Genomic DNA, 27,639 nt, shown 5'->3' on the forward strand with positions numbered 1-27,639 from the left:
AACGGACTGTGTGGTTCTTTACTGTAGGCAGTAACAATCTCTCTGGGCTTTCTGGAGGGGAAGGGGTGTGTTAAGCCTGGCACCTTGGCCTGAATCTAATTTTGCCCATTTCCTTATACCCATAGGAACTCAACAAGCATAGCACTTTCAACCGCACATAGTCGTGACAGTCTGAGTGCTGCTGTCTGCAATCGTGGAGGGAATGGAGGGAATGTGGTTTGGTGGAATTTGATCAGATCATTTTCCTGTTCCCTAGGTCAAATCTCTCAAAGGAGAGATAGCTCTCCTAATACTGTGCAAGGCAGAGGAGCCAGGAAGGGACTAATAGGGCCCTTCCCCACTGGCAGTTCTTAAAGTTAAATAGTTCAGGCTGACCTAAGGGGATGCAGTAATGTCCGTCCCATCCCCCCACGCCCACCTTTCTTTTCAAAACATTATATGGAACCAGGCTCTCCTAGTTTAGACAACAGTCATTTCCCAAATTTTACCCTGGTGCAAATATCAGGAGTGGGAGAAAATATAGAACCTTCCCCTCCCTTGTCCCCCAGTTACAGAAGCTGAAAATAAAAAATTGTACTGGAATACATTTTACAGCCTTAATGATAGTGTTTGTGATAACTAACAAGATAATATGTATGACTGCAAAAGCATTGAGAGATGCCTCCAGATAAAAAGTTCTATATAAATGAAGATAATGTTATCTCTGCTGCATAATCCTGAGGTCAAATTAGCAATTCACCACTGTACATCACACTTCCTGATTAGCCTGTTATATGGAACGCTCACAAGTTTAATTATTCTAGTTCTACAATACTTTCTAAGTCTACATAAAATTATAGCCTAATTTACAAAAATGGCATAAAGTCCTTACTCAAATACACATTAAAAAATGGTAACAAAGTCACAAGAAAGAAGCCATGCTCCTTTTCTCCAGCAAGGAATTGTTTAGCATAGGACTCTATCCTTTACTGAAGATCTAGATCTAGAAATAGCAAACAGGCTTTAACTAATCCCCTAACTTCAGTGACGGGTAGGGCAGCCTGGAGCTCTCCATTAAGAACACAGGGGCCCTGTCCAGCTCAGGGGAAGGCATGCCCTGATCCATGAGCAATGTCTAGAGGAAGAAGGAGGCAGCACCATCAAGGTACCATCTTTGATCATAAGCAGATTTCCTTAATGGGGCTCACAAGGGAACATGCTGGAGGCAGAAGTTATCACTATCCAAGCTACTGAAAAATCCAAGGGCTGGTGATGGGAGGGAGTCCTCTCTCTTTCCTTTTTTTTCTTTGAAAAACAAAACAAAACTTGCTTCTGGGTCACAACACCTAAACAGGAGAAGCAGATGCCACATTTCTGTCACAAAAGATTCTGAATAAGAGGTAAAACTTAAGCTTTTTTTCTTTCAACATCATCTCTCCAATGCACACTCAGACTCTGATTTAACCTGATAATAAGGACAGTGGCAGCTAGTGACTTCATCAGTGTGCAGAGAGGGGCGCTGCTGAAAAATATGACAGCTATCCTTTGTTCTCTCTGAGGTCTTCAACAGCAGCTCAGACAGTTGGAAGATAATTAAAACTTAAACAGTGCTGAGAAAGGCAGATATGCAACAGATTGGCCATTTCCTTTTTTTTTTTTTAATTTAGTGTCTTTAAAAAAATGTATTTATTTTATTTATTTATTTTTGGCTGCGTTGGGTCGTTGTTGCTGAGTGCAGTCTTTCTCTGATTGCGGTGAGCGGGGGCTACTCTTCGTTGAGGTGTGCGGGCTTCTCATTGCAGTGGCTTCTCTTGTTGCGGTGCGTGGGCTCTAGGTGCACGGGCTTCAGTAGTTGTGGTTCGCGGGCTCTAGAGCGCAGGCTCAGTAGCTGTGGCGCACGGGCTTAGTTGCTCCGTGGCATGTGGGATCTTCCCAGACCAGGGCTCGAGCCCGTGTCCCCTGCATTGGCAGGTGGATTCTTAACCACTGCACCACCAGGGAAGCCCCAGATTGGCCATTTCTGATGAGGATCAATGCTGTTCACATGAGCCCTGGCGTAACAGTCTGTTTCCAAAATTCTCCTCCCTTCCCTGTGTTAGCCGTCTGCTAGTTACTGACAAAGACTGGGGCCTCAACACAGTTCAGAACAGGATGTTTCAATGCAGCAGTTTCTAGGAGCTATAATATTGTGGGTGAAAAGAGATTCTTCTTTAAAAAAAAATGAAACCTAAACCTTCCAAGGATAGCACTGAAATTGAAAGGCACTATAGAGTTTTGAAGTACTTGCTTTAGAGTCTAACCGGACCAGGTGTGTAGCCCAGCCCCATCACTTAATTAGCTGTGTTACTTCGGGGAAAAAAATGTTTTAAACCTTTCTGAACCACAATTCCCTTCTCTATAAAATGTCAGTACACAAGCCTTATATGATATTTAAACAAGATAAATATCTAAAGTGTCTAATGCAGTGCTTGGCAGAATAGAGTATCATTAAATAGAAATGCAAAGAGTAGGTCGCTGGAGGCGGCATTTCTTTTGGACTTCAAGACTGCTGGTTGTCTGGGAGAGCATTCCTAACTCTGGTTGTTAAAGTGGTGCATCCGCATCCATGAAGAGGCAGGCCCGAGGACGGACGTCAAGAGCACGGGCAGGGGCTAGTCCTTACCCTTAGGGCCCCACAGTATATGTAGAAAGAAGCTACATTCCGAACGCAGATTACCTGGCTCTATGTTATTTCCTGCTTCAAGCCCCTCGTCTTTAGAAAAGTCTATTTTAAGTGTTCTTGACCTGACTCAGCTCTGCATAAGGAAACAAGGGAAGACTCTTTTGCCCATATTTGGTCCAGCTACCCAGGCCCACAGAAGAGTTTCTTTTTCGTGCTAACTCTGGAAGTTTGGAGTTTCAAGAAAAATAGCACTTCTTACAAAGAAACATCATAACACTGTGAACTAGAAAATTTTTGCCTTGGAGATTTCGCTGTATTCCCTGCCTGTCCTGGGAAGGTACTACAAATTCCTATTCTTAACCTATCTTTCCATCATTTCTTGTCAGGACGCTACCACACTTCATTTCTAAGTCACATACAATACATCTTTAACAAACTGAATATAGAAAAACAGCAACTTGTACACCCTCACTTTAAACCCCTTGGAACCCTCTAGTCTTGGTATTCTTTAGTCTTTAGCCTACTTGTGGTTACAGTTGATCCTTAACCTTTGCCTCTAGTTATAAGATCATCTAACACCGTACTGAGCAGGTTCTACTACAAGATAAAATTGAATTCAGCAAAAAAATTTTAAATGAGCTCTCAAGGGATCAACTAAAGCCAAAAATCCATCAGAATTTTATTCTTTGGTAAACAAAGTTTTATTCTCAAATTGAACTTCACATTCTTGGGTTAAACAAAGATGCTTGAGAAAACCAGGGTTGGCCTAAGACTGGGATCCTTAACAGCACAAGAAGGGATCCTTAACATTTTGGCTCTTCCTCTGAGGTCTCCATGGAGAAGTCTGCAGAGAAAAACTGTTCTTTGCTGTGGCCAGAGGCAGTCACCTGACAAGAACTTCAGCTACAGCATTTACTAGGGACTTAGGACCATGTGGGATTTGAATTCACCATTTCCACGATTTCCTATTTGACCTCTCCTTTCAAGGAGATATGAAGAATGTACATAAATAATTCTCTAGCCGAAAAAGCTGGAAATGTATGTGGGTTTCCCCAGTACGATATTTTCTTTTAGTTCTAGGTACCAAGTTAATGCTCTTAGAATCAAACCACAGACCAGAGGGCGAAGTGACTTCAGGTCTTGTTGCTAAGGCAGCAAGTGGAAAACAGTTTACTGCCAGAATGACAAAAAGTTTCTAGAAAAAGCATGTTGCAACAGAACAGATTTGTTACTCTTAGAAAACCTTCCCTCCCGCTGATCTGTGGAGCTATAGATTCTCTTCTACTGATTTCAGCAAGGGGTCCCAGCAGCATTTGCTTATTTGGGAGAGGAAGAATTATTGAAAGGTTAAACACTCTTCCAGAGTTAGCCTAAGCAGAGGCTACTGTCTCAGAGAACAGCCCTGATGCTGTCTGACCATTACCCCTGCAGAGGGAGCAATCATGTTCCAGCAACTCCACTATTCAACCTGAAGGGCAAACAACACAAGAAGTCATCTTGTTTTTCAGAGAAAATTGATGCTACACAGAATCAAGTATGCAAAAGGGATAAGATCGGTAAATAATTACTAACACAGCATAACCCAGTGCTACCCAAAAGAGAAAGTCATTCCAACATTAGAGAGAAATATTTAAGTGTTGTTTTTTATTTGAGGGAAATGTGCATTTTTAACAATAGGCTTTTTTTCCCCACCCCCGAATATGCAGAACCTAAAACCTACCATAATAATATGCCTTCAATCTATGAAAACATATTTGAAATTAATATCACAAAAGAACTTAATTATAGTATTTATTTATAAAAATCATATGAAAATGATATAACCTGTAAATTTATTTAATTCATTTCTATTTTCTGCTTGCACATTTACCATTCAATAGCCTTGTAGGTATACTGAGTAAATGTGCTATTAATCAAGATTTAATAAACATTTACTAGGTACAAGAAATTCTGCTAAGCACTGTGAGGAATGGACAAGAAAGACAGGACATAAACCTTCATCTTGAGAAGTTTATAGTGCAGTTTAGAAGGTAAGACTAAAACCCATCAAACTGTATGATTTTTGACAGGACTGAGCTGAAAGAGTGACCTAGGTTCTAGTCAGAGCTTCACAATGCACTAGGTATAAAATTGGGGGCAAGTCCCTTAATTTCTCTCAGTCTCAGGCTCCACATTGGTAGTAGTGGTAAGGAGAAAGACACAAGAGCCTCTGACCTAGTCACAAATGGTAGCCTAACCTTAAAACACCAAATTTAGCAGCATGAACCTTAAAAGTCCTCCCTTCAAACAAAAAACATAGCTAAAACAGAAATAATCCCTTTCCTGCCCCGCCCCCCCACCCCCAGATGATCACAGTCTTACCCAACAAATATTAACTGAGTATTTACCATGCGTCAGCTACTGCTGCTGGGTGCTGGGATATGGGATTGAATACTACAGATAAAATCTATTCCTCATGGAATTTACATTTCAGGTCAGGAGACAGACAACAACTAAAAAAAATCAAATAATTAGCCATTGGTTGGTAGGTGATCTATTTAGCATAGAACTTTACAGACAAACTTGCTAAACTGTAAGGATAAACAGTTATAAAACCTCTCCCTGTAGGAATAAAAGAAGAGTCAAATGGGAAGGCATGACTAGCTCTGATTGAGAATATGGATATACCGTAAATGAGTCTGCAATATGGACACAGTATACCTATTATACATATTTAGCAGGATATAGGCAAAAATCTGATTAGGTAGGTTTGTTAGGGTCTGGAAAGAGGAACTGACTTGAATTTCGTGGGAAGAAATGTCTTATTTTATTTATTTCATGGTTTCGTTTTCTTTTTATCTCCGCTTTTTTTCGGATTGTAATTTTCAAGGGATTATAGAAAGACAAAATGGCAAGTGAAAGATGTAAAATAAAAAACGAATAAGGGAGAGAGGGAGGGAGGGAGGGAAGAAAGGAGAAAGAAAGAAGAGAGACAAAGGGAGGAGCCAGAGGAGGGAGGAGGAGGGGAGGAAAAGATCATGAATATGTATAAACCAATCCCTTCTTCTGTCTGTAATGTGCTATTGTGAACAAATCCCCATGTGGGAATACTGTTAACCAATTTTATTACTCAATAAAACATCTGAAACCAACACAAAGTATATTTTAAGAAATAGAACTAAATTACCAAAAGTTCAATATTTGCATTTTTTCATTAACTTTTCCCCTAGCCCAAGATACTGGGAGTGGGAGAGAGAATTTCGCCAGTTTTATCTTTAAAATGGCTACATTATCTTTTTCAGTTTATCCAGTAGGCTGTGCGTTCCCACGAATGTAGACAAATGAGTCTAATGGAATTGTGCACTAGAGAAAAAGTAGAAGAAAATTAAATTTGTTAGTTTCCCTATGAATCTGTAAGAACTCATTTGGTGACTATGACCTGTAGCCAGCCTGCTTTAGGATCATGATGGGTAAGGGAAGTTTCTCTTTTTTTTCTAAAACCTAAGACTATGGTAGAGATATGCCACTTACTATAACTTAAAATTTTAAGGGCTGGAGGAGCCTGTCCTTTTTTTTCCTTTTAGAGTGGAAGATTAAATACAGAAGGAAGAGAGGCAAACAGAAGGAGAAAGAATTTGCCTTTCCCTGAAGAAAAATCTAAGAATCCTTCTAAGAATGTAAACATTTGACACACTGAGAAACAAGACAGGAATTGCGTAAGACGGTTGGAATAACAGAAGTGAAAACTGAGTGACAAGTCAAGAGAGTAATAAAGAGAGCATAGGGAGTAAGGAAACCACGAATCTTCATTCCGGACCTCTGAGAAACTAGCACTGGAATTAAAACAAAAGCTACCAGCTTCTGAACACATCCCATGTGCTAGCCCTTGAATGCATTATTTCCTTTCATGGAAAACTCATACCCTACACACTCATACAATCAGGCTGGAGATTTCAAAGCTCAACAGAACACACGTCCCTCAAAGCCTCTGTATTCCTTATGAGCTATGTAAAGAAACCTGTGTTCCAGGCAGTAACAGCTTCTAAAAGAGAACTGAAATATATTTGGAGAAAACAAGTTCAACCCAGAAAAGCTACATACTTGCCACCTACTATCCCCAGACTTCTATGCTCACAAAAAATTTCAGGGACCCTCCTTTGCCCTTTGGGAAGTTCTCGACCTTTACCTAGAGAATTGATCAGGGCAGAAAAAAAAAAAGATCCAGAGATTTACTTAGCACATAATTCAAGTATCAGCATAACTAGGTACAAAGTTACCAACCAGAGGCAGAGTAGTCAAAGTAAACAAAAATAATACTACAGAAAACCTGAGAAGAACACTCACACCAACAGCACAGGGAATGCAAATGATAATAGGAAACAGAAGTATTTTTGTCTTGGGCACCAAAACTGGTGTGGCTATGTTCTATTTCGGGGTTTGTTAAAGCCAGAAGTGCATGACTGATTTCGCTGTAGAAGCCTGTACACTCCAGCTTCCAAACAGCATGAAGGATTACTAATTTCAGCACTACTGGTATAAGAGATTTTTTTCCTAAACTCTGTCAATGTGTTAGAACTTTAATACAAGCAAAAGAGAAGAGAAAATAGAAAGATGTTCTGAGGGGCACTATTTGGTGACCTAGAGTCTGCAGCTTATAGTAGGGGCTGAGCAGACATGAGACAGCTTCAAACCTAACAGTCTGCCCAATCATTTTAGAAGACATTTCCCCATACTCATGCCTTTTGTGTTAGGAGTCCTATGTACTGTGGAAGTTTTGAAGCCTGTCCCAAACCATATTTCTACTGGATTAGCAAGCAGGTTGGGAGGTGGAGTAGTCTGGCAAGGATTTTTGTTTTCCTTCCCCAAAGCTTCTTAAGAGCTCAACCATTCATGACCTAGACTTTACTGGTATAGCATTAGTGCTAAGTTAGTGATCAGAAAGAAAATGTCAATCCTTACACTTGTCTGAGAAATTCAAGGAAAGAAAAACTTATGAGAGAAATGCACATAAACTAAAATGTATACTTTGTAAGAGAGGATTTATTTTTTAATAAACAAGAAGATTCTATTGTATTACTAGTAGTCACTGCTACTGCTGTGGTGTTTGGAATCCTCATTAAAATAAAACAAAACTGGCTTAACTATTTCTTTCTTCTTTTACAAAGAAACTTTTACACATACATAGTTTAAAAAGTCAAATAGCCTATAAGAGTTATTATGAAAAATACTTCCCCCATGCTCCATTTCCCTCTCTCCCCAGAGGCAACTGTTCTTACCTGTTTCAATGGATTATTTCAGGATTTATCTCACATCTATAATTATCATGCATTTAGTGCTACTTCTTGATTTTCCAGCTTTAGGCCTTACCTACCAATCTACTACTATGGAAGACAATTTTTTAGCTCTCTCCTCCATATGTACCCTTTTCCTATCCCCCAATTTAGACTGTATTGTAACTTTGGTTGAATCAATACTCAGTGTTTAAATCATGATTATGTAGATATTATTCACAACTAATATATGGAGTACTTTCTTTTTCTGCAGTTTTTCTTCCCACCTAAGAGAAAGAGCCTTGATTTTTGGTTGGAAGTAGTTTTCTTTCAGAATTTTGAAGGTCTTATTCTACTGCCTGTCAAGTTTCTAGTTTTGCTATTGAGAAATCATTATGATACCTGACTTGATTTCTCTCTTCCTTTTTCACTCTTTTATTTTTTTAATTTTAAAAACATGTCCTGTTCTGGAAACATGCAGATTTTTCTCTGCTTCCCTAGTATTATGAAATTTCATGATGCCTTAGTATGGGTCTATTTTCTTCTACTGTGTTGGGCACTCAGAAGGCCTTTGCAATCTGGAAATCCACGTATTGATAATTCAGTTTTGGTAAATGTTCTTGAATTATTGTTATTGACTTCTTCCTTTGGATTTTTTTAACCTCTCTTTATGAAACTCCTCGTTTTGAATATTGGACCTCCTTATCTTTACCTGTATTTTCATACTTCCTCTGTCATTCTTTTGGGATTTTGTTCCACTCTGTGGGAGAGTTCCTCAACTTTATCATCTGCGCTCTCTACCGAGTTTTCCATTTCTGCTTTAATATTTTAAGTTTCCAACTGTATTTCTTATTCTTCAAATGTTCCTTTTTTATGGCTTTTTCTTCTTGGTCTAAGATTGCCATATTTAACCTCTCTGAAGATAGCAATAATTTTTTTTTTAAGTTTTCATCTCCCTGTATAGTTTTTTTTTCCTGTTTGTTTTAGTCTTTATGTTTCATATTAGTTTCCTCAAATGTCTGGTTGTCAAGAAGGTTGTCAGGAAGGAACCTAGACATTTTCCTCAAAAGGAAATTCTGAGAACATAGTTGCCTGAATGGGTCAACTGTCAGGAAAATCTCACTTTCAGATTCTTTAGCTCTTCCCTCTTAGACTGACTGAATTATCTAGAAAGATGTTTCTAATCCTCTGCATGGGAAATATGGGCTTGACTAACAGAGTTTCAGAGTGGTGAAACAGGGTAAGGGTATTCATCTGAATGTGTGGCAGGGGAGGTATTACTGAAAGGTAGGGTCTAAGCATCAGACCACCTAATCTTCCTATAGTACAACCTTTCTAACCTATGCATGGTTTCCCACTTTAGAGACCTTCTGTTTTACCTCTGTTTTATCTTCATCAAAGAATAAATTTCCGAAGTCAGAAAGAGAAAGACAAATACTGTATGATCTCTTTTATACGTGGAAAGCCTAACTCATAAAACAGAGTAGAATGGTAGTGGGCAGAGGCTGGGAAGTGAGTGAAATGGGGAGATGTTGGTCAGTTGGTACAAATTTCCAGTTATAAGTTCTGGGGACCTAATGTACAGCAATGGAGACTACAGTTAACCAAACTGTATTACATATTTGAAATATATATTTGAAAGTTGCTAAGAGGGTAGATCTTAAATGCTCTCGCCATTAGGAAAAGGTACTTCTGGGCTTCCCTGGTGGCGCAGTGGTTGAGAGTCCGCCTGCTGATGCAGGGGACATGGGTTCGTGCCCTGGTCCGGGAAGATCCCACATGCCGCAGAGCGGCTGGGCCCGTGAGCCATGGCCGCTGAGCCTGTGCGTCCGGAGCCTGTGCTCCGCAACGGGAGAGGCCACAACAGTGAGAGGTCTGCATACCGCAAAAAAAAAAAAAAAAAAAAGAGATACTTCTATGAGGTGACAGAAATGTTAAATAAACCTACTGTGGTGATCATTTCACAATATATGTGTATCAAATCATTAGGTTATAACCTAAATGGGAAAGGAATTTGAAAAAGAATACACACATGTATATGTATAACTAAATCACTTAGCTGTACACCTGAAGCTAACACATTGTTAATCAACTACACTCCAATATAAAATAAAAAGTTAAAAAAAAATCACCGTGTTATATACCATCATGTTTAGCTTAAACAATGTTATATGTCAATTATATCTTAATAGATCTGGAAAAAAAGAATACATTTCCAGTTTTCTATCAGAGTGGCGAAGAAGCAGTCAAAGTTCTATGAAGTGGGGAAGAGAAGCTAGAGCTCTTAATTGTTTCATAAGTACATAGTTAACCAGTCTTCTCATTTTAGCCCCTTCCTACCTATCTCCTTCATCACAGCTTCAAAGGTGCCTGGTGCCCCTAACTCCTAAGTCTTCGAGGATTTCGTGGCTTAGGATTCAGTTTTACTGAGCCTGTTAAATCATTTACCAATTGTTCATCTGCATGTTTTTAATCTCCTCTTCCCATTTTCTTTATCCTTATAGATTAACATCTTAAAAATTCCTTTACTGTCATTTTAGTAGGATCTTGTTCTGAAGCATGTGAGAATCAATGTGTGCTCATTCTGCCATCATTACCTGAAAGCGTAACTATTTTTCACAAAAGTATGTCCATGCCTGTGATTAGTCCTATAAGGATAAAGGTTCAATCAAGGATCTTTGCCAGACTTACTGAGTCTGAGACCTTGGATCTTCCAAGCTGCTGTGGCCACAAGGGGACACCTCTAAATTTGTCTGGTACTTAGGACAATAATACAGGGGATAATAACCATTCTTCTTTATCTCCTTCCCTGTCTTCAGCCTAAGGGCTACAACTCTTTTTTCTTTCTAGTCTTGAAATAACATTTTCCCCTTGTTGCTGCTCCTCCATCCCCTTCCTTGTCCCATTCCTTCTACCACATCGTCATATGGTTGTCTCAGATTATTTAGCTATTTTATCTTTTGGACTTGTTTTTCACTAATTAAATGTCCAAACAGGGCTACGTCCAGACAGTCCCATAAATTATCACCATTCTGCAGAAAGATTCAAATCATCGAGTGATTTTGTTAGCCACAGTCTCCCTCTCTCTGTAAGAAAGGGGGAGGGTGTTAATTCCCACTAAGTTAAAATAAAATAATTCAGCTCAACCTCACACTGAAACAGCTACACAGACAGCATTGGTTGCTCTGTTTACCTTAATAACTGTGGAAAAATACCATCTCCTCCCCCTTCCCACTCTCTCCAGAACAATCACCATGCTCCACATGCAGATGGGGTGATTTAGACTCTCTGGAGCAGAGACAGGCTTGTCTGGTGTTCTTCCTGCACATTCGTGCTTCAGCCTTCCTCTGCTGCTGTCACACGACCCAGTTGGTTCAGATAACAGCTGCTGCAGGGGACCTGATGGATTCAGCTGTGGGTCGCCTGGAGGCTTCCCTAATGCCCCAGCCCAGCCAGGTGCATCTAAGCAGAGCCATGGGAAGCAAGTGCCAAAGTAAGAGAAAGTAGATACTGTACATCCTCTTTAATCCTTGGAGTTACTGCAGCAGCAGCAAAAAGAGAGGGGGAGGAAGAACAAAGAAATACCTCGCAGTGGCGGGGAGCAGGGCGGCCAAGGATTCTAAATCAGACAACTGGAGTGCAAGGTGCAGGTGGAATAAGAGGAAAGCTTTCAGAAAGGGTCCATTCAGGTTTCCCTGGTGGCACAGTGGTTGGGAGTCCGCCTGCTGATGCAGGGGACACGGGTTCGTGCCCCGGTCCGGGAAGATCCCACATGCCGCAGAGCGGCTGGGCCCGTGAGCCATGGCCGCTGAGCCTGTGTGTCTGGAGCCTGTGCTCCGCAACGGGAGAGGCCACAGCAGTGAGAGGCCCGCGTACCGCAAAAAAAAAAAAAAAAAAGGGTCCATTTAATTTTATTGCTTACTCCAGGGAGTCCAAGAAAATTCTCAAGTTTTTGGTTTGTTTTCATTCAGTGAGTCAGGATTTAAAGATAATAAGAAGTAATTTCCAACTGATTGTGAACTTTTTGTTAAGCTAAGGAAAGTTAAGTTAGGCACACAGGATGACCAACAATCTATGTTGGCCCAGGACCGTGTTGGTTTTAGTACTGAAAGTCTCACAACCCAGGAAGCCACTCAGTCTCAGGCAAACCAGGATAGATGTTCACCCTTCACCACCAACAGCTATTTCCCCTTCCGGGGCTCATGTGAAGTTGGGCCGCATTCACATTCTGCTCAGCACCTTCCTTATCTTCCAGGGCCGCTCCTGCCACACAAATGCTCTCCAGCCTCTATCACGCACAGTCAAACAGACAAGGGCAGGAAAAGGCCATTCTGTGTTTGACTCTCAGTGGAAAAGGGAACCGTGTCATTCAGAGTCCTCCCAGCTTCCTTTCTGGAGTCCCATCAGAAGCACAAGCCTTCTAGCCCACACAGGTGGATCAAAATGATCATGGCAGAAACTGAAAACATGGCTCATCTCAGTGCCTGGAGAAACAGTGCATCCCTCAGTAACTTGAAAATGCTGAACTCCAAAAAGAAGGAAGTCAAAGAAAACTCAATTACACAGAGCTGATAATTCAGTGTATGGATTACTCAGGTTTTCTTCTCTGCTCTCCCCTCCCTCTGGTCCCAGTCATTAGGCCATTTCACTGCTCATTAGCCGGGAGGAGGAAAAATGAAAGGAGGGGGAAAGTTGAACTAGCCGATTTTTCTATTTATGAGGGAGGGCATTCAAACTATTGGCTCCAGAGGTTCTTTGGTGGGGAGAGAGGATCAGGAATTGGAGGCTGTGGCACGGTCTATTGATTTTAATCATTTGGTCTCTCTTAATTCCCAAACAGAACGAATTGTTGCTCCTCTATTGTCACTGAAGGGCTAGCAAAAGTATAAATGTTAGACAAAAAGAAAAAAATATTACTAGTTAAGCCACACAGGATCCCATCTTAAAAAAAAAAAAAGTCCTTTGTCAAACACCAGAGACAACTGGTAATACTGCCAATTTACAAAATAAATATAATTGGATGATTATATACTATGCTTTAGAAAATTTACAGCCTACATTAAAGAAGTCCCTCAGTTCACATTAAGTGTGAAGTACCAATTTAAGAAAGACACCGGAAAGAGCAATTCAGTTTTGAAACAACTTCTCAAAGCCTCGGTTTCCTTATCCATAAAAGGGAAAGTAACAGTACCTAACTTTGGGGGGGTTAAATGATACATGTATTAAGTGGTTGGTCAGTACTTGACCAGGCACATTCTGAGGGCTCAGTAATTGGTAGCTAGCGAATAGTAGGTACACAAAAATATTAAATGACTATATTTGACATCATTAATTTAGCAATGTTTTTATTGAGGAACTACTATATACTGAATACTGTTAGGCACTAGATATGGAAATAAATATGAATCAGTTAATTCTTCAAAGGCCCACTGTTTTAATGCAGATCGATAATTACAATATATATTAATAAATACTATTTTACAAATACTACACAAAATAGCATAGTAGCACAAAGGAATGGCATCCAATCCAGACTGGGAAGATTTGAGAAGGCTTCCCAGATGTGATAGCTGAGTACTGAAACATGAGTGGGTGATGCCAGGAAAAAATGTGCGTAGAAGAAAAATCAAGGGAGAAGAGTAGCATGTGCAAAGTGTAGGAATGCAACACCCAGGAAGCCTGGGAGAATTGTGGGCAGGGCAGTGGACTGAGTCTTGACTGCACTTGGCTGGAGCACAAATAAAAATGGAAGCAGAGGGCTTAGCTATGAAGAGAAGAACAACAGGATGATGGCTAGAGGGAGACTGTAGAGTCAAGAGAAGGATCCGTTTTATTCATTAGTAAGTGGAAGTTATTCGAGCACGTTTAAAGACAGGCTGTAGGGGAAAGAGCTCTGAGTAGAGAGGTAGAAGTTGCTGCTTCCTACCAACCTATGGGTGGAATGGGTTCTGACTTAAGGGTATCCCTTTACCAGTTTTAATGAGACAAGGTCTTCTAGTTACCTGTTCAAATGTTGAGGGAGTCTGAATTCATGGCTCTCAACCCTGGCTGCCCATCAGAATCACCTGGGGAGCTTAAAAAATATATGGATGCCACCCTTAGAGATTCTAATTTAATTAGAATGAGGCAGAGATTCTAACGTATAGCTGAGGGTGGGAATTAGATGATAGTCTAAATCATAATAAACACCTATAGTCATGCATAAATAAAAACACATACTTCAAGAGCAAAGATTAATTACTTTGGGGTTAATGCTGCTCTGGATTACTGGACTGCTGCTCCACGTCTTCAGTGTGTCTGCACTCATTTTTCTGGCTCCATCACTAGCTACTTCTATCATATGCCTTATGTTTGACTCACGGGCCATTCCTCAATGTACTTCTGGTGTCTGTGCCCTCCTAGTGTGGTTTCTGCTCCTGGGAATAACTTTCTCCCCTTACTCCCTTACTTTTCCTATAAAGCCCAGCTCAAAGGATACATGCTTTATGTAGTCTCCCATGAGTACTGACTGACTTCTCCCAAGAAACAGTAATTTCTCCCTCATCAGTGCTCACATAACTTCTATTATAGCATGTCTCACATTGTATGATAGTTAAGTGTTTGCTTTTCGGCCTCCCCTACTGAATTCTGATCTTCCTGAAAACAGAGACATTTTCTTGTTCATTTTCCTTTTCAAAGCACCCAGTACAGTGCCCAGGAGAATGCGATGAGTATCCTCAAATGCTTGCTAAATGAATGAATCAATGTGGATAAACAAAAGGTAATCATTATAAGAACTGCACTTAAGAATACAAGAATCTTAAAAGACTGTTAAAGTTCATCAAAGCAAATAATATTTATGTGAAATTACTTCTTAGAGGAGTATAGTTACTCCCAAAGAGCAAAGGACAAAGGATATTCCAGGGGTGTTATACAGCATATGAAACTAGATGCTTATGTTTTGGTATATATAAACCTCAATTAAACTGTATTTTTTTTTAACTTCCCTTTATAAGGTAGCCAAATGCTGGTGGGACAGTGCACAGCTGCAGGAATGAGGTGGCAGGATTTGATGAGTATAGCAGAAGAAAGGAAAAACACTAGTAAGGTTTCTAAGTGACAACCGTCAGCAGGTTGGAGAAGTGCTTATAAATACAATAGAATTAAACAACGACGGTATGATGACATAGTTGCGCAAATATCATCACAGAGGAGAGACAAAAACTCCTCTGTAGAAAGATGATGATATTGAAGTCCAGCTTTCACTCATGGGAGTGTCAGCAATAGGAGAGAGTGGCCCGGAAATGACAGAACTGAATGATTTAAGAGAAGATAAAGGTAAAATTTTAAAAAAATCAAAACTATCCTGCTTATTTCTATGAGAAGGCGTATACTGCTTACCTCTATAAGATTCATCAACATTTTTTTTTTTTTGCAGTACGCGGGCCTCTCACTGCTGTGGCCTCTCCCGCTGTGGAGCACAGGCTCCGGATGCGCAGGCTCAGCGGCCATGGCTCACGGGCCCAGCCGCTCCGCGGCATGTGGGATCTTCCCGGACCGGGGCATGAAACCGTGTCCCCTGCATCGGCAGGCGGACTCTCAACCATCGCGCCACCAGGGACGCCCTCAACATCTATTTTTTAAAAAGCTACTCTAACTCTGAAAAGTCTACATGTAATAATCCCCAATTCTGTTGTCATGATTATGCTTATGATGAAAACTCTGGGCAAATATAACTGGAAAAAACAGAAAGGGAGAAGATAAAATTATTTATGTAATCAGAGAAGAACAAAGAGAAGAATATAAAATGGCTTGAGAGTTATATTACTAGGAGTAATGGGAAGATATTAAGAAAACGGAAAAATTGGGTTGCATATCAGACATTCTCTCAGCATGATTTTTACTGCAGTGTGAAAGGATCTTTTGGAATAATAATGCTGATTTTCAATGCCCTCTTAATAAAATGCTCAGGTTGCTATAGCCTATTAGGCAGCAATTAAAGCCATGTGAGCTCTGCCACCCCTTTCTCAGGTCTGCTGAAGCATGGCTGTCGCAGGGAGTAAATAAGGCCTTGTGAATCCTAGGCACTCCGGGGTTACACTGGCCAGGTAAAAGATGGAAGGCCCATCACTCAAATCATTTAAAATTGGATGCAGCATTAGAGAAAATGCAATGGAGCTGAGTGGGATCAACTAGAGAATCTAATGTAGCATTTAAAAAAAAATCACATTCATTTGTGCCAAGGGACATTTGGAGGACACTGTGTTTAAATTTTGGACTCGTTTTGCAGAGGAATGAGTGTCAACTGTCCTTGATCTTGCAGCTGACTCTACACACAGGAACTCCCACCTAAAAATATTAAGAAAAGCACTGACAACCTGACAGGGAACAGTTTACATCTGCAGCTCACAAAATGACTTCCTTTTCTTCCTTCTTTGGTTCAGTGATGATGATGTCATCATGCATCTGTGGTTTGTTATTTTTATATGGACACAAAAGCAGACAGAAAATATATTAAAGCGATGTGTAATTTTCCATGCAAATGCTTTAAGACTAACAAGAGTTGTGCTTTATGATTAAGTGGAAATTGGTTATTTGCTTTAAATATTTATAATAAAATATTTAGATTTAACATTTAAGTGGTTCATTCCACAAGATACAAACACTTTGCAATATTCCTTGGCTGACCTTGGCAGCTAATGTGATATGGCACGTATGTTACCTTAGCTGTGGAAGGATTTTATGTAATAAACCACATCCACGAATAGCAGTCAAAATGGTTTTGTGCCTAGCTCTGCTACCAAACCCAGGTAACCTAGTGCAAATCCTTTAACCTTACCTTTTTTTTTTTTCCCCAGCTCTCTTAACAGGATAAAATAAAAATATTGACATACCACAGACTGGAGAAAAAGTAAGCCAAATAGGTTAATGAATAAGACAAGGTCCTGTGGATCTTGAGAGGTGATGAATTCTCTCTGTTCTATGACTTCTCCCAGAGATTCCTCAAAATCATTCAGTAAGGCACCAGTTTTGTGTAAATGAATCAAGAGCTAGGAAAACAAAATCCTATGATAACAGAAATTGAGGGAGACTGAGCAGTCCAGCCTCTAAAGGTGTTTTTAGGACTGCTAAAGTATAACACTTATAACATCAAGGCTAATGTTAAATGTCTCATAATACTAACATTATAATAATTATGGCAAGGAAAAAAAGCAAGCAGTTAACATTTATTGAGCACTGGTCTATGCCAGGCACTATATTAAGCATTTAACCCATTTCAATTCATCAAATCTTCATGACTTATGAAGTAGGCTCTACCACCATCCCCATTTTAGAGATGAGTAAACTGAGGCACAATCACAGTGTTTAAGTAACTTGCTCAAGCTCACAAGCTAGGAAGTCAAGCGCTATGCTTTGAGCCAGGCTAAATACAAAGGCTATGTTTCAGTACATTATATAACTGCTTGGCCAGCCCAGGACAGCAATGGCTGCTGAGCCATAGGTTCCCCGCCTCCTTTTTTTAACTTAAACTTGCATTTGTCCATAAGTCGCAGGCCATAGACCTGGGGGTTAATGTGCACAGCTACGAGAACTGAACAAAAACAAGTAGTAAATATCTGACACACTTACAACCATGCCATCCATACTAACAGGAGTAACAGGCTACTACAACGGATGAACCAATCCCTGAAGGCCAAGTCAATGAGTAAGTAAAATTTTTGTGTCCTACTTAATGAATAACTTGCAGATAAATTATTTTTAAAAATTTCTGCTTTTATACTGAGCCTGCGCGTCTGGAGCTTGTGCTCCGTAACAAGAGAGGCCGTGATAGTGAGAGGCCCGCGCACCGCGATGAAGAGTGGCCCCCGCTCACCACAACTAGGGAAAGCCCTCGCACAGAAACCAAGACCCAACATAGCAAAAATTAATTAATTAAAGGTGTTGTTATAAAGAAAAAGACCTGGCACAGCCAAATAAAAAAAAAAAAATTTCTGCTTTTAAAAAAATGGAAGGAAAGACTGCTTACAAATTAGAAAACTGTTGGTTTCCAGAAACAAGGTTCAGAAGAAACAACAGAAAAGAGATTTTCGTCTCCATGTTAACTGCATACCTCTCACTCAAAAGGAAGAGGTTAGGTTGAACTGTGGTCTTCATTTCTGCTGCCGTAAGGCATCTGGTTCTCTAGTGCTTAAGGATGAGAAAAATGCCAACTTTAGTTCTTCATAGTTAGGACCTGCTTCATAAGTGGATAGGCTTGATTTACCAAAATGTAAAGAACTTACAAATTAAATATTTTCTAAAACCCCACTGAATCTGATTTTTCACTTGTTAAGAAGAGGCTCACAATTTAAATTTGCAAAACAAGCGTCCCCTTTCCTTGCCTCCACCATGGCAATAAGTGTCTGCTTAGAATGATATGCAGGCATTGCTCGACACTTTCCTCCAGCTTCTTTTCAAGGAAAATCTTTTCCTATCTACAGATTAATCCTGACAGCTATTGGGAGTCACCAAGGAACCACTCCATTTCCCCAGCACTGCGGGTGCCAATCAGCTGACACAGAAAGCAGGGTCTGAAAAGGAAAGCTGTCCCCAAAGCACATTGTACAAAGCACGTATATGCTGTACACTTCATTACATGGCAGAATTGAAGAGTGTACGTAAAAAAGAGGCCTGGCTTCTGAATTATTGGTTTATGAATTTAAACCAGAAGATGTAATTCAAATTGAGTATTTGGAGGTTGCTAAACATCAAAATGTTCCTAAATAGTCTTAAGCACACAACTGTGATCGATTCTACAAAAAAAAAAGTAGACAAGAATGATACATGCAATGGTGATCTATCTTACGGGCCTTTTTGAAAGAATAGAAAAAAAAACAAACTTTCAGCTTTATAACCATTCACTAGGAATGGAAAGAAGAATGATCTTTCCCTCCAGTGATATATACTCAGTTTCTTCTAATATTCCCATACTGTTGCTATTGCAATTATGCTGCATTTGGTCCTTGGTTAGGTTAGCACACGTGGCATGCTCTCAATGCCTTGACTGTGGAGACCTGATGATAGCTCCATTTTCAGTAATAAGGCTTCAAGATGAACACAACAGGTTCACAGGGCCAAGTTGTTTTCTTGAGGTGCACAAAGCAGACAGTTACCCTATGAATACCTTCACCCACGGATGTTTAAAAATGTGAACACTTTAGAACAAGAGTTAATGCAGACAAACGATTTCTGACTTGAACCACAGTGGCTAGAAAACTGCTGATCTTGCTTTCCCCTTCCAAAACTTGCTGCTCTCAGCTCTGGCCCCAAGGGTGGCCAATAATTCACATTAAAATAAAAGAATGGAAAGATTAGTGAAATCTGGTTAATTTGACCATCTTTTTTCATAAGCAACTCATAAAAGAATTAAGATTAGAAATGTACATAATACATTACATAGCAAAGTGGCAACCTCTTGAGACATTATAGTGACTCAGGTTGTCCTGAAAAGAAGGGACTCGGAACGTGATTTCTGGCATTACACTGCAGCAGTGTCTCACCTCTGAAATGAACCGCCGCTTTTACTTTTTGGGGGGAAGACAGGCTCCTCAAAGAGGGTACTAGGTCCTCTTTGAATTCTGTAAAGCTACTCACCATTGAGATCTGGTGTCATGTGCACAATGAAGGCTCAACAGATAGACATTCAGTGGAGGAAATTATTAACTACAGAAGAAGAGGTAGAGAAAAGGCCCAAGGGAGAATAATTCTTGGAAGCTTCTAGCAACCCCAGATCACAAATGGTGCTTTCTTTCTCAGTCAGCAGATAGGGTAAGTAGACACATCTATTAATGTAAAAGATTGGTTTTAAAATGTGCTTCTAACTCTAGATATTCATAACAGCTGTTATGTACATCATCTTGAAGGAGTGTTGCAGCAGAAATGACAAAAAAGGCCCATTTCTGAAAAACGCAATGTTTTTCCTTTATTCCCTGTATGCTTAGTAAACTTAACTCAGTGTAATATAACTTTTCAGAAGGTATATACTGGATATGTGTGTGGTCGTGGTGATGGCAATGCGATAATAGAAAGGAGGAAGAGGTGGTACAGCAATAATGCTGTCAGCAATAAAGACAATAGATTCTTTTTGTCCTCAGCTTTTAGAGTAAAAAAGATGAGAACTCACTGCTCTTCTCAGTCCACACCACTGTTTCGCACCCTTTCATCCATTATCACCTCCCTAAGGAGCCCTTTAAGACATTTTCTCTCTTATCACCCCTGTAAATTTTAATAACCCAGACATACTGTGTACGTTTATGTACTGTATGTATATCTGCACTTTACACATAAAAAGAGTAAGATTTTTTTGCCCCCTAAGAACCAGTTTTTGCCCTCTTGGGAGAAAATACTGCCCCCTTCCAGAATGTATGCTCTATACCCAAGCTCCTTAACCATTTTATGATTCATGGACCCCTTTGAGAATCTGATGAAAGCTGTGGACCCTTTCCTGGTTCCCATCACCAGTACATATGTACAAAATTTTACACTTAATCAGAGCATTCATTAGAAAGAACCTCTGGAACCTATTAATGGACCCTAGCCTGAGCATTCCTTCTCTGCATGCTCTCCTGGGGTGACTGCATATATTCTCAACCCTCTAACTACCACCTGAGTATTCGTGAATCCCAATTTATCCCTTGAGCACTGATCTTCAGGTTTCAGACTCAGATGCAAGAAATATCTATTTAGGTGTTCCACAGATACTCCAAACTCAACTGTCCAATTCTGAATTCACTGTCTTCTACTCAGGCCTGCTTCTAGATTCCAACTCAGTTCATGCCCCACCCTATCTTTCCAGTTTCCCAGGTAGAAATTAGGACTGTCTTTGATTCCTTTCTCCTCCCTTCACAGCCATTCAATCAGCAAGTCTTGCCCACTCTACCTCCTTAATATTCCTCAAACTTGTCCCTTCCTTTCACCATTGCGCCCTAGTTCAGGCCCTTATCTCCCACCTGAGACACTCAAATGATGTCTTTGCCTCTATTCTTGCCCTTCTCCATCCAACACAGTCTTCAAACTTCTGCCCAAGTAAGCTTCTGAAAATACAAAATCTGTCAGTTTCTGCTAAAAATCCTTCAATGACCAACTCCCTGGGGGGATAAAAGGCAGACAAACAAATACACCCATGGCCTTCAAGATAAAGTCCTAGATTCTCAGCAGAGTCTCCAAACCACTCGCTCCTCAAGTTTCCTTTCCCTGCCATTCCCACTCCCCACTTGGTCCTCAGACTAGGACTGATTGGATGCATTTCACTCAGCATACTGTGCTGCTTCTCATTCTTGCCGTTCCCTCTGCCTGAAACATCTTCAGTATCTTCTCTTTTGCATCTTTGGAAGTAACTGCTCTAAAAATGTGAGTATTGTAATACTCACAGAAGAAGAGAGGCAGGTAAGGGAAGAGGGATAACAAAAAATATCTTAGGCCAAATTGGAACTTTCCCCCCAATGCCCTTCTGGCACTGAACTACCCTGTCCTCTTGGCCATATGCCACCTGAGAAGCTGAGCCAATCAGAGTCTATCTCCAGGAATTTGGAATTAAGAATCACTGTTTCAGCTAATTGGTTGGTATTTCTTGAAATGGTAACTAATATAAATCTAAAACGAAGGCAACCATGTTTGGCTACATATTCTCACTGAAGAAGAGAAAGTCTATAGACAGAAGCAGTGGTGAGACAGGGGACTGTACACCCCTGGAAGGACAAAAAAAATAACACCAGCTCATGACCAGTTTCCAGTCCCTATTTTGGTCTCTAGTGAGGCCTGACCACATTTCTTTCCTTGGTTCCATCAGCTACCCCCCAGTATCCTGGTCGTAAATTCCCAGTCTGCTTCAGCCAGTCTGAGTAGATTTCTATTCCTTGCAATCTAAGTGACTTGATTATGTCATTGTTAGTAGAGAACTGACACCCAGTATGGAATCCAGGTTACCTTCTTTTGTTTCATAGCCAGTACTACTCACTCATCCTGCATCTTTGAATATAATATATTACTTTCTGTGTAAATTGGAGGGCAATCATATTAAAAATCATAAATGTACCTCATTTAAATAAACTATCCAAGCTTCAATGCTCCAAAAAACATTAAACAGAACTGAAAACAAATGAATCTTTGCTTTGGGCTTTGAGGCTTATGAATTAAATCAGCTATTAATCAGACTTGGAAAAACACTGGCTTTTTTCCCATAGTCATTACTGTAAAATTATTTTAAAGAATCAATAGAACTCACTAACCTACATGACTTTCTGGTACTTTCACTCACTAGTTTACTCCAGAACTTATTGCTAATTACTGTAGATCTAAGAGAATCCACACATAAGTGACAAAAGACATAAATTATTTACAGGGCTATTCATCTGCAATGGACATCCCATCAGATTCAACCTTGTAAGTGTCATAGGACCAGTTATTTTTAAATCAGATTGTATTTTATAGGAAATAATAAAGATGCTATAGCAGCACAATAAATTCACATGAATAGCAGATCTGCATTTCATTGCAACAAATGTCTCTACTCTATTAAACAAGTACTGAAATATGCCCTTAACATGCCATAGAGTCAAGGGTTTCCCCTGAGATGTTCTGCAGACTTGCAGGTGTCTGAGGCTAAGGGCCTGGTGGGACATTTTTTAAATGCCCCCACGCCCAAGTTCCTGTATAGAAAATGAGATGCTCATGGATCTGAAAGGACCTTGCTCCTAGCATTTATTTTTCTCATCTGAAATATTTTTTCTTCTCTGCTGTGCCCCATTTTGTCTCTGCAAAAGAACCATGTTTATCATCCAGGACTTATCACATTGCTCTTGCTGACTAAGTGGTCAGCAAAAAAGCAAGTTGATGAGTCTAGGCTGTGAGTACTTGGCAGCCCCCCACTGCTTTAACGGATCTCAGCAGTATTAGTTTACTGAAAGGTGACCCAGGCCACCTGGGACAATTGACCACTCCATGTATTGTGCACAGATGAGACCTTTTATTTTGCTAGAGTTTAACTGTGGCTTTCTTTCCAAAAGACAGAAAAATTTAAACTCTGAAAGTATTCCAATAATCAGGCAGCAATGAATAAATGAGCCCAGTGTGACTGTGATGGATGCTAAGACCACTCAGGATCACCAGATGATCACTGGCCAGGAGGACGAGGGGAGACTGTAGGCCCTCCTTCCCAGGATCTCATCCAGTACATGTCAGACAGGTTCGTTCTGCCCAGGGATGTTTGTGAGACACAAACCGGTGCAGAAACACAGGGTGCATGAAATGGATGACTTCTCAAGGTCACTGCCATTGCCATGATTCATTAATGTTGGATAGGCTGCTGCTGTGACCTGTATGTTTTCCTAGAGCAATAGACTCTACTCTCCACCTTCTGTAAATAATAAACCTCTCAGCTTCCCAATCTTTCTGTAATCTGCACACCAGCACATTGAAAATAACGTAAACAAGATTAGCTCACAAAATAAGGCATGCATCCACAGTGAATCCAATAAGTATGATGTGGGCTGATGTTCTTTCATGTCTCCAAACTGTTATTATCAGTATCTAACCTGTGATTACAATTGGGAAAATTAATAAAATTTAAAAATCCTTGTACCCTTTTATGGCCTTAATGTCTATTTCTAATTTTTATGAAACTGAAGGGGAGATATGTATATAGTTTTGGACAACCCAAATAAAACAGAAGACAATTTTATCCACAGACTAACAACAACAATTCACACCACCTCAATGTGAAAAGAAGTAGGTTCAATTAGATGTCCTTCCCCTGAGAATCCCACAGGAAAACCCAATGCACACAATTCAGCATCTCCTGGGCCATCAGTCACATGTGTCAACAACGAGACAAGCGTCTTTTGGGCCTTGAGTGACAGAATCTTTAGCCATATCTTCGGCTCACTCATAACCCCACATCTAAAGTGATTAAAATTTAAATAGCACCAAAATCCCTGGGAAATTCTATCTTTGTAAAAACTGCCAGTTTATTCTATTCCCACATGGAGTCACACTCATTATTAAAAGACACTGAGCCTAATCACAGTATAATGAGGTATACTAATTTGTCAGACTATTTCCTCAGGCTGTCTCTGCAGTGGAGAGCTGGGGTTTTAGTGGGGTAGTGTGGACTGACATAATCCACTTTCTAAAAATCATACATAGGCTACAGCAGCGAGAAGAAAAGCCTGCTCCATCAATCTACAGACTCTTCAAGAAAAAAAAAACACCAAGCACTTTATGAAGCAGAACAGGATAAAACCCCTTTTTATCCATATTTTCAGGAAAAACAGATTTATCATTTTGTTTCTTTTCTTTTTTTTTAGGGGATATGTTCTTGGCACTCTCAGAATTGAGATCATGGCCCCCCCATCTGGTGCTAGAAAGTCCTAGAAGGGCTACTCAGAGTCCCTGGCTTTTTCCACTGTACCCTCCACTCAGGCCACAGGAGCCTCTTTCCAGTCTTCCTTTCAACAGTCTTCCCAAACCTGACATGATTTCTACCACTTTTTACCTGTGATACATCCAAATGCCTTGTCCTATCGCCAAAAGCATCTTACTCTTGCCATAAAACAAATACAGAAAAGGTCTGTCAGATTCTATGAAAACTCTAAGCTGGGCTTCCTTCTCTGTTTCTTTCTCCCTGTTTTTCTCCACCACCCCCTCTGAGTTTCTCTGTATGCCTTGCATTCATGCATATGTGTGTGCATTTCTTTATCTTTGGGCGAGGGGTAGAATTAGGTCCTTCAATAAGCTTTCTGAGCTTAAGGGTCACTGACTATCTGTGTGGAGACCATCGTTTGACAAGGACCATGGTGTTGGTCCTTGCTGGCTACACTCCTCAGGAAGCTAAACAGCCACAAGAGATCAAGAGTAAAATATGTCATTCTGCTGTTTCCAGAAATTCCCTGGACACCAATGAAAATAATCTACAAATTGGAAAGCTTCCTGATTAAACTTTGCACATTAACAGGTTTTAAGTTCACTGAATAGAGGAATCATGATTAAATCATCTTTGTATTTCCCACATTTCCCACATTAGTACATTACTTAAATACCCAATTTGCGTTGAAGGAAACTTATTGTGATTGTTTCTTTTTTAATGAGACCATAAAATATGTACTTCAGGAAAGGATTCTGCTATATTTAGTGTTGGACAGTACATACAAACTTGTTAATACTGGTTTAACAATCAGGCCTAGAAGTTAATATTAAATATCAAAACTGGAAAAGAAATATATAGATATTAAAGTAACACTTGCTTCTTCTTGGTTCAACATTTAGCATCTTTCTGAAAAATAAGCTTTTAAATATCAACATAAGGGCCAGAAAAGAAAGCACAGAAAAGTTATATTCTGTAAACTTCAGAGCTAGATTTATTGATATTCAGAAATGTATAGATTATTATAAGTACCATTATTTAAAAATTTAATAAATTATTTAAACTATTGGATCCTATTAAAAGAACTGTCTCACTGAGGCTTCTCATTTTTAGCATGATCACCAGAATGAACAAACTAATTAATGAAATGTTTCAACGTAAAACAATTTTTTTTTAAATTATGCATGCGTGCACACAAATACCACCCCCCCTCGATACACAAACATACACACACACACACGTGCACCTGCACATAGACCTACAAAAAGAACTAACCCTGCATAGAAATCAGCATGAAATCAGTACCTTTTATGTGGCCCTGAAAGCACTGATAGACCTATGGATACACCTACTGTGTCTTGGAAAAGTGTCATTGGCTTTTTCTCCCATGACTATACTGACAAGGAAAGGGATTCAGAGTTAGCAGTGACATTTTAGTGATCTTTGGAACACAATGTCCAAAAAGCACAAGGCAGTCTCCAGGAGGAGCTGAGATGTGATAGCCGTCACTCTGGAGATTTGAGGGGGAAAAAAGAGGCTTACATTTGTCTTTTATATGTTCTTGTCTTTAAGACAGGACTATGGACTGAATCACTTCTCAATATTCCTTCTATCTATGGAATGTTAAGTCCCTTGATAAAACCAGGATTGAAGGAGAAGTCAGGATGTGACAGATGTGCCAGGACAAGATAAGTACCAGAAGAGTCAATGGAAGCAATGCTGTTGAGTTGTCCACATGAGCTCCTTCTCAGAAATGCAAAGCATTGACAATAATGAAACATAAAGTTGGTTAAAATCATGTTCAACAGAACTGTGGAAAGGCTCATCTGGACAACTGAATTGCTTGTATCCTGCTTTTTATTAGCATCAGATATTTACTGAGCAATCATAAGATGCATGCTATCATGCCAGGAGCTAGCATTAAGAAGTTTTAGTGTAAGTTAGAAAGCATGTGCCCAGAAAGTGCTTACAATCTTCTCAGCAAGTTCAAACAGTAACACATGCTAATCACTGCAACCAGTAACTACAGAGGATGGGAAGTCGGCAGGAACCTAGTCAGAGAGCTGAGGCTGGGAAGAACGTCTTCCAGATTGTTGTCTAGCACTGCTAACCATAACATGAAGGGTTACCAGATACTTGAACTCTGGCCACAATATCAGACCTTTTCTTACTCAGAGGAATTTAACCGTTTGAATTACTGAACAGACTTCTTCAAGGAAGACAAGGTCTGTGGGAAAGGGCAAGTTGAAAATTTCAGCCATGCTTGAGTTGTTCTGGATGGACAAACACACACACACACACACACACACACACACACACACACCCCACACTGAGCAATTCTAGTTCCTTTAAAACAGAAGTAGTATGTTTTGGACATCAGTTTACTACTAAACTAAAAATGTAAATTTGAACTTGGCTAAAACTTTCCCAAAGCAATTAACCTTCAGCCAACCAAAAAAACTGTGTAGGAATAATTATGACAGGAAACTAAAGCCAAGTCTGCAATCTTATATGTCTCATTCAATACAACCAGAAAGCATACTCAAGATTCAGGGGCCAAAAGCAAACTCCAAATTATCCCTTGCTGTTAACAAACAGAATCCACAAAGGAAAAGTCCTTTAAAAGAAAAAAAGTAAGATGTTATACAAAGTGAAGAAAACTTAGGGAAAGTAATGCATGTGAAGAAAAGCTTAGAGGGAATGGTTCAAGCAGGAAGATTGCAAGAGTTAAGCACATACAGTTTAGCTAGGGGCTAAATAGGGACCTGCTCTCTACAAATAATGTTAAAGGGTATTCCAAGGATGAAGAATTTTTTGGGGGTAATATTTGTTAGTGTGGTAGGAAACAAAGAATTGAGAAATAGAAATTAAGGGAAGGAAATTTTATTCTCAATGCCAGAAACTTCCCACAGTCTACGTAATACAAATACCACGTATAGAGGTTAATTTTTGAAATGTACACATCTCAAATGACAAAGGAATATACACAGATAGACATTTAAGTTAAACAGAATGAAGGCTGTAACAAAATCATTCTAAATCCAGAAACAAGAGCTGTGTTAACTCTCTGATAAAAGGGAAATCATTATGTAAATCATTAACCACTAAGAAACCTCCTAACACCCCGCAATGCACATCAAATTTTATTGCAATTGTGTACAAACAAAATTGGACACAAGCTGATATATTCTGATACCATTTTATCTAGTCTATGCACTCTGGGTACTCAATAGCTCTATATGCTTATTACATTATAGTTGTCCTTCTTGGAGTGGTTATAATCATAAAAAGCTATCCAGTACCTTGAATGGACTGGATAATTAGAATTACAATGACTGCCATCTGAATACACTGTGTGTGTCACAATTTCC

General features: G+C 39.8%; 1 protein-coding gene across 4 annotated transcripts in view; it reads right to left on the reverse strand.

Moving 5' to 3' along the window:
* Positions 1 to 27,639, reverse strand: part of BTBD9 (BTB domain containing 9) — a 406,228-nt gene that overhangs the window by 145,838 nt on the left and 232,751 nt on the right. The gene's annotated exons all lie outside the window — the stretch shown is intronic.

This window comes from Neophocaena asiaeorientalis, unplaced genomic scaffold (assembly GCF_003031525.2).
Source record: "Neophocaena asiaeorientalis asiaeorientalis breed wild unplaced genomic scaffold, Neophocaena_asiaeorientalis_V1.1 scaffold46, whole genome shotgun sequence".
In the NCBI taxonomy this organism is placed as follows: domain Eukaryota; kingdom Metazoa; phylum Chordata; class Mammalia; order Artiodactyla; family Phocoenidae; genus Neophocaena; species Neophocaena asiaeorientalis.